Here is a 12,366-nt window from a genome sequence, read left to right on the forward strand (position 1 = left end):
TTTCTTTAACGGAAATTGGAATCTAATATTTCCTTCTTTCATGTCAATAATTGCACCAATCGTTCTATGGAAAGGTCTACCAAGAATAATAGGACATGTAGGATTGCAATATATATCAAGAACAATGAAATCTACAGGCACATAATTCCTATTTTCAACAATAAGAACATCATTAATCCTTCTCGTAGGTTTCTTAATGGTGGAATTCGCAAGATGCAAATTTAAAGAACAATCATCAAATTCATGGAAACCTAGCACAGCACACAAAGTTTTTGGAATCGTTGAAACACTAACACCTAAATCACATAAAGCATAGCATTCATAATATTTAATTTTAATTTTAATAGTAGGTTCCCACTCATCATAAAGTTTTCTAGGGATAGAAACTTCTAGTTCAAGCTTTTCTTCGTGGGATTGCATTAAAGCATCAACGATATGTTTAGTAAAAGCTTTATTTTGATTATAAGCATGAGGAGAATTTAAAATGGATTGCAACAAGGAAATGCAATCTATCAAATAGCAATTATCATAATTAAATTCCTTGAAATCCAAAATAGTGGGTGCATTGCTATGTAAAGTTTTGACCTCTTCAATCCCACTTTTATTAATTTTTGCATCAAGATCTTAAAACTCTGAATCATTGGGATGCCTTTTAACTAAAGTTAACTCATATCCAGTCCCATATTCATCAATATTCATATTGGAAAACAAAGATTTAATAGGAGTCACATCAATCACTTTTAGATCTTCATCATTATTATCATGAAAACTAGAAGAACATGCTTTCACAATGCAATCTTTTTAGCACGCATCCTAGCGGTTCATTCTTTGCACTCATCAATGAAAATTTTCATGCCTTGAAGAGACTCATTGATATCATGTTTAGTTGGAATAGATGTAAGTTTCAAGGAATCAACATCAAGAGAAATTCTATCCACGTTCCTAGCCAACTCGTCAATCTTAAGCAATTTTTCTTCAACCAAAGCACTGAAATTCTTTTGCGAACTCATAAATTATTTAACACTAATCTCAAAATAAGAGGGCATATTATTGAAATTTCCATAAGAGTTGTTGTAGGAATTACCATAATTATAAGAGGAATTACTAGGAAACGGCCTAGAATTAAAATTTCCTCTATATGCATTGTTACCAAAATTGTTCCTACCAACAAAATTCACATCCATAGATTCATTATTATTCTCAATCAAAGTGGATAAAGGCATATCATTAGGATAAGAAGAAACACTTTTATTAGCAAACAATTTCATAAGTTCATCCATCTTTCCACTCAAAACATTAATCTCTTCAATCGCATGAACTTTTTTACTAGTGGATCTTTCGGTGTGCCATTGAGAATAATTAACCATAATATTGTCTAGGAGTTTAGTAGCTTCTCCTAAAGTGATTTCCATAAAAGAGCCTCCCGCGGCCGAATCTAAAAGATTTCTAGAAGCAAAATTCAATACGGCATAAATTTTTTGTATAATCATCCACAAATTCAAACTATGTGTAGGGCAATTACGTATCATTAATTTCATCCTCTCCCAAGCTTGTGCAACATGCTCATGATCAAGTTGCTTAAAATTCATAATATCATTCCTAAGAGAGATGATCTTAGCGGGAGGAAAATACTTAGAGATAAAAGCATCTTTGCACTTATTCCATGAATCAATACTAGTTTTAGGTAAAGAAGAGAACCAAGTTTTAGCACGACCTCTAAGAGAAAATAGAAATAGCTTCATTTTAACAATACCATTATCCACATCTTTCTTATTTTGCATATCACACAAATCAACAAAGTTGTTTAGATGGGTAGCGACATCTTCACTAGGAAGGCCAGAAAATTGATCTTTCATAATAAGATTCAACAAAGCGGTATTAATTTCACAAGATTCAACATCGGTAGTAGTAGGAGCAATTGGAGTGCTAATAAAATCATTGTTGTTGGTATTGGAAAAGTCCCACAATTTGGTATTATCTTGAGTCATCATGAAAAATAGTCAATCCAACACACAAGCACACAAGAAGCAAGCAAAAAGAGACGAACGGAAAAGGGGCGAAGAAAAGGCAAAGGTTTTCTGAAATCGTTTTAGAAGTGGGGGAGAGGAAAACGAGATGCGAATGGCAAATAATGTAATGCGAGGGAGAAGAGTTTATGATGGGTACTTGGTATATCTTGACTTGGCATAGATCTCCCTGGCAACGGTGCGAGAAATCCTTCTTGCTACCTCTTGAGCATGCGTTGGTTTTCCCTTGAAGAGGAAAGGGTGATGCAACAAAGTAGCATAAGTATTTCCCTCAGTTTTTGAGAACCAAGGTATCAATCCAGTAGGAGAGAACACACAAGTCACCTAGTACCTGCACAAACAATCAAGAACCTTGCAACCAACGCGATAAAGGGGTTGTCAATCCCTTCACGGTCACTCGCAAAAGTGAGATCTGATAAAGATAGTAAAGTAAATATTTTTGGTATTTTTGTTGTATAGATTGGAAAGTAAAGATTGCAAAATAGTAAACGATATGTGATGTAAATAAAAGAGATGCAATATAATAAGAAAGAGACCTGGGGCCATAGGTTTCACTAGTGGCTTCTCTCAAGATAGCATGTATTACGGTGGGTGAACAAATTACTGCCGAGCAATTGATATAAAAGCGCATTGTTATGAGAATATCTAGGCAATGATCATGAATATAAACATCATGTCCGTGTCAAGTAGATCGAAATGATTCTGCATCTACTACTATTACTCCACACATCGATCGCTATCCATCATGCATCTAGAGTATTCAGTTCATAAGAATAGAGTAACACATTAAGCAAGATGACATGGTGTTGAGGGATAAACTCAAGCAATATGATATAAACCCCATCTTTTTATCCTCGATGGAAACAATACAATACGTGCCTTGATGCCCCTATTGTCACTGGGAAAGGACACCGCAAGATTGAACCCAATGCTAAGCACTTCTCCCATTGCAAAAAAGATCAATCTAGTAGGCCAAACTAAATCAATAATTCGAAGAGACTTGCAAAGATATCAAATCATGCATATAAGAATTCAGAGAAGAATCAAATAATATTCATAGATAATCTTGTTCATAAACCCACAATTCATCATATCTCGGCAAACACACCGCAAAAGAGTATTACATTGAATAGATCTCCAAGAACATCGAGGAGAACTTCGTATTGAGAATCAAAGAGAGAGAAGAAGACATCTAGCTAATAACTATGGACCCGAAGGTCTGTGGTAAACTACTCCGCTTCATTGGAGAGGCTATGGAGTTGATGTAGAAGCCCTCGGTGATCGATTTCCCCTCCGGCAGATCACCGGAAAAGGCCCCAAGATGGGATCTCATGGGTAGAGAAGATTGCGGCGGTGTAAAAGTGGTTTCGTGGCTCTCTGTGATCGATCTAGTGTATAAGAGTATATATAGGTGAAAGAAGTACGTCGGTGGAGCTACGTGGGGCCCACGAGGGTGGGGGCGCGCCTACCCCCTCTAGGCGCGCCCTCCTGCCTCGTGGCCACCTCGCGGAGTTCCAGACTTCCACTCCAAGTCTCCTAGTTTGCTTTCGGTCCAAGAAAGATCATCGGAAAGGTTTCATTCCATTTGGACTCCGTTTGGTATTCCTTTTCCGCAGAACTCTAAAATAGGCAATAAAACATAAACTGGCACTGGGCCTCCGGTTAATAGGTTAGTCCGAAAAATACTATAAAAGAGAATATTAAAGCCCATTAAACATCCAAAATAGATAATATAATAGCATGGAACAATAAAAAATTATAGATACGTTGGAGACGTATCAACCCCCGCCGCTGGACTCCGTAGCCGTCAACGGAAATCTTCACCGCCTTGCCGCCGTAGCGAGCTCATCGCCGAGTTAGGGTATGAGTTCGGATCTTTGTGTAATCCCTTCCTCCGATTCTTAGCACAAAGCAAATTCCATGATTCTGACCACATATGAGATCAATCTATCCAGTAAAAAATTCCTTTAGATTAGTTTTGATTCGAAAATTTAGGGTTAGGTTTCCGCCAAACTCATCTCAGAGCGACCGAGTTGTGGAAATCGGTCTCACCGATTTGTCTTAGGCCATTGCACTTGTAATTTTCTGTCTGACCAAAACTTGCAAATTGGTGTGACCGAGTCCAACTCTCAGTGAAACTCTAGCAATCTTGGAGTCACTGAACTATGTCTCGGTCTGGTTGATTCCACTAGTTTAGACTCCAAAAGTTGCTTCAGTGTCACTGAGTTTAATAGATCGGCACCTCTGAAATGCTTTCTGTGGAAAAATAAAACTAAGTTTTGACTCATTTGTTTTGCAAAACCTCTGCACTTTGTGATGCTCATCCACTCTATCTTATATATAACTATTCATAGGGTTAGCTTTCAGTTTACAGTGTCAACCATGTCTGATCAAAGTGACAGCCAGAACAAGTCTGAGGAGCAGGTGAATCTGAGTGAGGGCACTAGTCCCTCTGATAGTTACGATGATGGCAGCAGAAGTACTCCTAGTAACTTGCCTAAGGATGCTACTAGGCACAGGAGGAAGAGAATTCGGATTCGGATTCTGAAGATGAAGATTATATAGCTGCCGGGGAGGAGGTCAGCTCCAGGAAAAAGGTTGTCAAGAAAGAATTTGGCACAACTGCATCTACAAAGCCTGGTTTGAATAAGAAGGCTCCTGCAAAGAGAGTTCCCATGTCAAAGGCCAGAGCCTCCCCTCTTGAAACTTCCAAATCTACTGTTGAAGAGGCTGTTGGTGAGGGCAAAAAGAGGAAGGATAGGGACAAGAAAACTATGGCTAGAGTCATAGGCAATCCCTCTATGATGATTCAGTATGATGAGGAGGAAGAGGAAGAAGAGGATGTTGCACCAACACCTAAAGCTCAAAAGCTGATGGGGGATGCCATCCAGTCTGGGACTTCTTCTTCAAAACCCCAGACTGCCCCCACAGCTTCTGCTCTAGCCCCCAAGACTGCACCAAAGAGGAGCACATGGAACATACCAGCTGCTAAGAAGAACAAGGCCCCAGTGCCGAAGACTGAAGAAGAAGATGATGAAGCCCCAGTGCTCAGGAAGCTCAAGCCCAAGATCCCTGACCATGATGACAATCATCCAGTGGCTGAGAACATGATAATCAGAAAGGATGAATGACTCAGATTGTGGAAACAATCAGATCCATATGCTGTGAGGAGGAGGACTGTTGTGGATTATAGGTTTCACACCAAGGAGCAGCAGGACTTCTATGAGACTATTCTGTTGGACAAGAAACCCATAGTATGTTACATGAAGTGGGCAGACTGGAAGTACATTGAAAACAATGAAGACCACTTCCCAGGAGTGAATGAAAGTTTCAGGCTATGTGGAGTAGATACTTTTGTGGGTCAGAAACTCACCAAGTGGAATGATGAGCTCATCATGCAATTCTACTCTACAGCTCATTGCTATCCTGATGGAAGGATTGTATGGATGTCTGAAGGTACAAGGTACCAATCAACAGTTGCTGAGTGGGCCAAGCTGATAAATGCCCCTGCAGAGCATGAGGATGACATAGATGTCTATGCAAAGAAGAAGAAAGATCACAACTCCATGGCCAACATGTATAAGGAGATTCCTGACAAAGCCTTGAGGACTCACAAGCTGGGCTTTGTGTATTATCTGTTGTCTAGACTGGCCACTATTAACACTATATTGAGGCACACCTTGTTGCCCAAATCAGGAGATCACATGATGATCAGAAGCCACTCCATCAATTTGCTGCAGTTGTTTGATGTGCCCCAGAAGTTTAAGGTGATGAGTTTGATTGTTGAGACAATCAAGAGGACAGCTGCAGACCAGAAGAGATCATGTGGGTATGCTCTACACATCCAGATGCTCATCAACTCCAAGATGGGCACATGCACATACTTATTGGACAAGGAACATCTTCCCTTGAGGCCAGAATTTGAGGACAACACAGTTGTCATGAATGCTGATGATCCCACATCTGTGGAGGCTCAAGATAAGAGGGAGAAAGCAAAAGCTGAGAAGGAAGCAAAGATGCCAAGTGCTGAAGAGGCTTCACAAGTGTTCCTCAAGTCAAAGCAAGATCAACTTGGATATCTTATTCAAGCCACTCCAAGGATTGAGAAAGGACTGGCCACCCTGACTCAGAATCAAGAAATCCTGGAGAGGATCATTGAGTCAAAGTTCTATGATCTTGACTTGAAGGTGACAGAGACGCATACAGCTGTTGAGCAGCTCTAGGAAGAAGCTGAAGAGAGGAAAGGGAAAGCTACCATAGATTCCTTTCAGAGAGTGCATAGGGCATAGAGATCTGTAGCAGTGCATATGACAGATACAAGAGCTACTACATCAACACATGTAGCTACAGCTTTGGTAGCTCCTCCCGTTGCAACTCCACCAGTTCCAACAACTTCCACTGATGCATTCGTCCTTGGAGTCCTCTCAACGCCTCCTGCCGAAGATCAAGCCTAGAGAGACGCATAGCACTATGCATATTCGAGCTTTTTGGTAACTTGTTGCCAAAGGGGGAGAAAGTGTATAGATCATAGGCTGAGAGAGAGAGAGAGAGAGATTTGCTTCTTTTTGCCTTATTTGCTACTAGTGTGATACTTACTTGTGTGCTTGCTTGGATGATACTCTATGTTTATGTGTGTGAGATACTTGTATGTTCATGTGTTTTGATCATAACACTTAAATGTTTGTGCTTGAATGATGCCATTATTTATCTCTCATGTATGATCATTCACTTTGCCTTGGTGATGAGTGCATGTGTCATTTACTATCATTTTGAGCGCTCCACTAAGATGTATGTGACATGGAAGAGTAACCCATGATCCTAATCGATTGTGCATTTGCATTCAAAAGCAAATTTTGAATAATGCACAAATTTAGGGGGAGCTCTTGCTTATCACATACTTCTCAAAGTGACAATATATTTCACTCTTATTATCTTTTGTCGAAGCTTTGATCTATATGTTGTCATCAATTACCAAAAAGGGGGGGATTGAAAGTGCAACTAATCCCTGGGTGGTTTTGGTAATTCTTAACAACATATAGCTCATTGAACTAATACTCTTTATCGATGATCATTTCAAAAAGTTCAATGATTGACATGCCATGGACTAGAGATGTGGACCCCCCAAAATGCTAAGGACACATACTAAATCAAGCTCAAGACTCTACATTTTCATTTTAGTGATCCAAGAACACATTGAGTCCATAGGAAAATCCAATACTACTAAAAGGGGATGAGGTGTTGCTTAATGGCTTGCTTGCTCAAAATGCGTAGTGATATGCTCCAAAATCCCTCAACCACTTTATCATATCCACATATGTCCCAAACCAAAAGTCAAACTCGGCCCCACCGATTTGATCTATCTAGCGCCACCGAGTTCATTTGACATAGCCATAGCCAAAAACCATAATCAGTTCGGTCTCACCGAGATGGGATTGCAAACTCTTTGTTTCCTTTCGTAACGTTTCAGTCTAACCGAGATGAGCGATCGGTTCCACCAAGTTCGCAATGCAAACTCTTTGTTTCCTGTTCATAACGTTTTAGTCTCACCAAAATGAGCGATCGGTCCCACCAAGTTTGCCTGACCAACTCTCTGTTTGCCTATTACAAAAATCGGTCTCACAGAGTTCATGTGATCGGTCTCACCGAGATTACGCTATGCCCTAAGCCTAATGAAATCGGTCCCACAGAGTTGACATGTCGGTCCCACCAAAAATCCTAAGATTCACATGTTGAACTAAATTGGTCTGACCGAGTTTAACTATTCGGTCCCACCGAGTTTGGAAAATTGTGTGTAACAGTTAGATTTTGTGTGGAGGCTATAAATACCCCTCCACCCATCCTCCATTCATGGAGAGAGCTATTAGAACGTGCCTACACTTCCACCATTCATTTTCTGAGAGAGAATGACCTACTCATGTGTTGAGACTAAGATATTCCAATCCAACCACAAGAATCTTGATCTCTAGCCTTCCCCAAGTTGCTTTCCACTCAAATCATCTTTCCACCAAATCCAAATCTGTGAGAGAGAGTTGAGTGTTGGGCAGACTATCATTTGACGCACAAGATTAAGGAGTTCATCACCAACACACCATCTATTATCTTTTGGAGAGTGGTTTCTCCTAGATTGGTTAGGTGTCACATGGGAGCCTCCATCAAGATTGTGGATTTGAACCAAGGAGTTCGTAAGGGCAAGGATATCGCCTACTTCGTGAAGATCTACCCAAGTGAGGCAAGTCCTTCATGGGCGATGGCCATGGTGGGATAGACAAGGTTTCTTCTTCGTGGACCCTTCGTGGGTGGAGCCCTCCGTGGACTCGCGCAACCGTTACCCTTCGTGGGTTGAAGTCTCCATCAACGTGGATGTACGATAGCACCACCTATCGGAACCACGCCAAAAATCTCCGTGTCTACATTACGTTTGCTCCCTCCAAACTCCTCCCATTTACCTTCATATGCAATGATTTACATTCCGCTTCTATACCCTTAGATTTGCATGTGTAGGTTGATTGCTTGACTTGTGATAAGTTGCTAAAATCTGCCAAGACTTAAAATTGGGAAAAGGCTAGATTTTTATTTGGTCAAGTAGTCTAATCACCGCCCCTCTAGACATACTTTTGATCCTACATAATCCTTCTTAGAATAATAATTGGAACCCCTCTAATTTTGAGAATAATATTAAATAATTTATCAATGCTCAAAAAGTTTTCAACACTTCGATAGAAGAAAAGTTGAGTAAGACTGATGATATATCTACAAGCATTGATAGAATTTCCCATGATATAGAAAATCTCAAGATCAAAAATTTTCCACCTAAGGTTGATAACAATGAATCAATTAAAGCTTTATATGTTTCTATGGATGAAAGTAAGAAAAGAACTACTATGCTTAGAGCTAAAAGAGAATTTTTAGAAAGAGTGTTTTCTAGTGATTGCTTTCATAAAAATGATGAAGATCTTAAAGTGATTGGTGTTTCTTCTATCGATTCATTGTTTAGTAAAACAAAAATTGATGATAAAGGGACTAAAGATGAGCCAACTTTAGCTAGAAGGCGTCCCGATGATTCAGAGGGTGAAAATCTTGATGAAAAAAATGATAAAAGTGGGTTTGGAGAGGTCAAAACTTTAACTAGTGATGTGCCCACTCTTTTGGATTACAAAGACTTTAATTATGATAATTGCTCTTTGATTGAATGTATTCATTTGTTTCAATCCATGATAAATTCACCTCATGCCTATGAACAAAATAAAGCTTTTACCAAACATATTGTGGATGCTATGATGAAAGCTTTAGAAGAAAAGTTGGATTAGAGATTTCAATTCCTAGAAAATGTCAGGACCCCGACTCAATGCCACATCGACCTAGCATGTAACACCTCATATCACTTTGCGGCCTCACGCACGGTATTCCCACGGGTGTCGCCTTACCTTTGCCCGGGACCGTTTGCGCCTTTTGGCACACGTATATGACAGTGTCGCTAGCATCCATATGATAAGGAGCCCGGGCTGACATGGCTAGTCGTAAACCCAAAGTGGCACAGACTTACAGGGACAGGCATCCATGACCCAGCATCGAACGTGTCGGTCATCAGCGAGTGAATCCAGGCTGTAGCACTGGGCTAGCAGGACTCCGGTGAACCGGGCTGTAGCGGGCTAACAGGACTCCGGTATTCATCGCGTGACATTTCCCCGAAGGGACAGACACAGGAACGAAGAAGGACACATGCCGGCCAGCCTAAGTGTTCCGGAGCAGTAGCAAGCTACCAAGGCTCAATGGAAACACTAGGAGACATTTCCCGGTAAGAGAGGCTACTAAAGATAAACAACTAGATGGTCAGATCCCACACATACCAAGCATTTCAATAACATACACACAATATGCTCGATATGTGCAAATACAACATGGCATCACAACATGACTCTACGACTCAAGTATTTAATCAATAAGCTCCGAGGAGCGAGATATTACAAACATGGGTCTCATGACCCAACACTCAGAGCATACAAGTCAAAGCACAAGCGGAAGCTATCATGTCTGGGTACAGACATCTATAAATGAAAAAAAGGCTGAGAAGCCTGACTATCTACCAGATCCTGCCGAGGGCACAAGATCGTAGCTGAGGTAACAAGCTAAACGTCGAAGTCCACGCGGAACTACTAGTGAGACCGAAGTCTCTCTGCAAAAACATAAAATAGGCAAACGTGAGTACAAATGTACCCAGCAAGACTTACATCAGAACTAACTACATATGCATCATTATCAACAAAGGGGATGGTGGGGTTTAACTGCAGCAAGCCAGCTTTGACTCGGTGGCTATCCTAAACTACGACTGCAATGTAACTCTTTTGAGGTGGCTCACACGAGTCCACATAGTCACCATATCAATACACCACTATGGAACCGCTCCCGTCTCCCTACGAGAACGCCATCCATAGCACTCACGCTCATCTTGCGTATTTTAGAGTATCCACTTTCACTTGTCTATGAACTATGCAAGGGGTCCAAGCTTCCATATCCGAGGAATCCGGCTATTCGAATAGATGATGTTAACCCTGCAGGGGTGTACTTCTTCACACACGCTCTCGCCACTTACCGCCCTGTACACGTCATGTACCTCGGCAACCTTCAAGCGGAAGCCGGGCGAGGGAGTCGGCCACGACCTGACTAACCGAACAAGTCTCTAGTCCAGGTTTGTCGCCTATTCGGGTTCCATCCGCAAGGAGATCCGGCCGGGGTGTCGCTTACGGCCCCAAACGATGTGAGCAGGGTTCCCAAGCCCACCATCCGGGTGCCACTTGGTACACCGTGCCACTGTGCCTAGTCTGTCCCAAGCCCACCTGTACCGGGTGCCACTTGGTAGACTACTAACACTACCTACAAACACCAGAAACTAGTTGCAACTCCTGGACAGAGATCATGTTGATTAATAAGTCGAGAGGGGTCGAGTTACCGGAACCCAATGTGTGGTAGTAACTGGTCATGGATCACAAACACAGAACTCAGTTCCTGAGGACGGCTGCAATGAGACAACCCACCATGTACTCCTACATGGCCTCTCACCGCTGCCTTTACCAAATCGTGTTCACACACTTAGCTCACACACAGTAGGACATGTTCACACGCCTCTGATTCATCCCCGATGAATCAGACCTGACTCAACTCTAAGCAGCAGCAGGCATGACAAGCAAGCATGAATGAGTAGGCACACCAGGGCTCAAACAACTCCTACTCATGCTAGTGGGTTTCATCTATTTACTGTGGCAATGACAGGTCATGCAAAGGATAAAGGGGTTCAGCTACCGCAACAAGTAACAAATATGTCATTGTTGTCCTAATGCAGTAAAAGAGAGCAGGAGCGAGAGAGTGGGATTTTATCGGAATGAACAAGGGGGTTTTGCTTGCCTGGCACTTCTGAAGATAACATTGAGTCTTCATCAGTGTCAACGATCACATCATCGGTACACGTCTATCGAGAGGGGACAATTACCGGCAATACAGAAAAAACACGATCAATGCAATGCACAATATGATGCATGCTATGACATGGCAATATGAATGTGTTTTGGGCTAATGCACCTAAAACCAGATTAAATGAAGTTGGTTTGAATCCAAGATTCAAATTCAAACTCCATATGTGGTTATTTAAATGTCATTCACTTCATTTGCCCTAAATAGTAGTGATAAGTTGTTCTAACATGCATGAAAATGGTACAGATGGATTCCTTGAATTTTTCTGATAATTTTTCATATATAAATTATTTAATTTGGAGTTACGGTTGAATTTCTATGATTTATTGAAGTTTTAGCTATTTTCTGGAATTTCCTGATTATTTTTAAATCCAGAAAATACTTATTGCGTCAGCCCCACGTCACAGTGACGTCAGCAGGGTCAACTGGGCTGGCTCGGGTCAAACCTGACGTGTGGGGTCCACACGTCAGTGACTAACTAACTAACCTAATTTTAATTAGAGCCTGGGCCCGCATGTCAGTGTCAGCAGGGGGGGTAATTAGTTTAACTAATTCGATTAGTGCTAATCCTAATTAGCTAACAGGGCTGGCCCACCTGTCATTGAGTCAGGGCGTCCAACTGGGGTCAAACTCGCCGGACTTGGTCCACGGCTCGTCGCCGGTGAAGCCCGAGACGGCGGAGGGGGTCGAAATTCCTCCTCCGGCGACCAAATGGCCGGCGGAGGGCAGCTACGTGACGCTGAAGATCCCGCGCGTCGAGTGGTGCGGTCAGTTAGGCCGGGGGCGACCTATATCGACGGCGGCGAGCTCAAAGGTGGCGGCCAGAGTTCGGGCAACCGCGGAGATGGCGCTATAGGGCATGGCAGGGAGCACT

The sequence above is a fragment of the Triticum dicoccoides genome, chromosome 5A (assembly GCF_002162155.2).
Source record: "Triticum dicoccoides isolate Atlit2015 ecotype Zavitan chromosome 5A, WEW_v2.0, whole genome shotgun sequence".
Taxonomy (NCBI): domain Eukaryota; kingdom Viridiplantae; phylum Streptophyta; class Magnoliopsida; order Poales; family Poaceae; genus Triticum; species Triticum dicoccoides.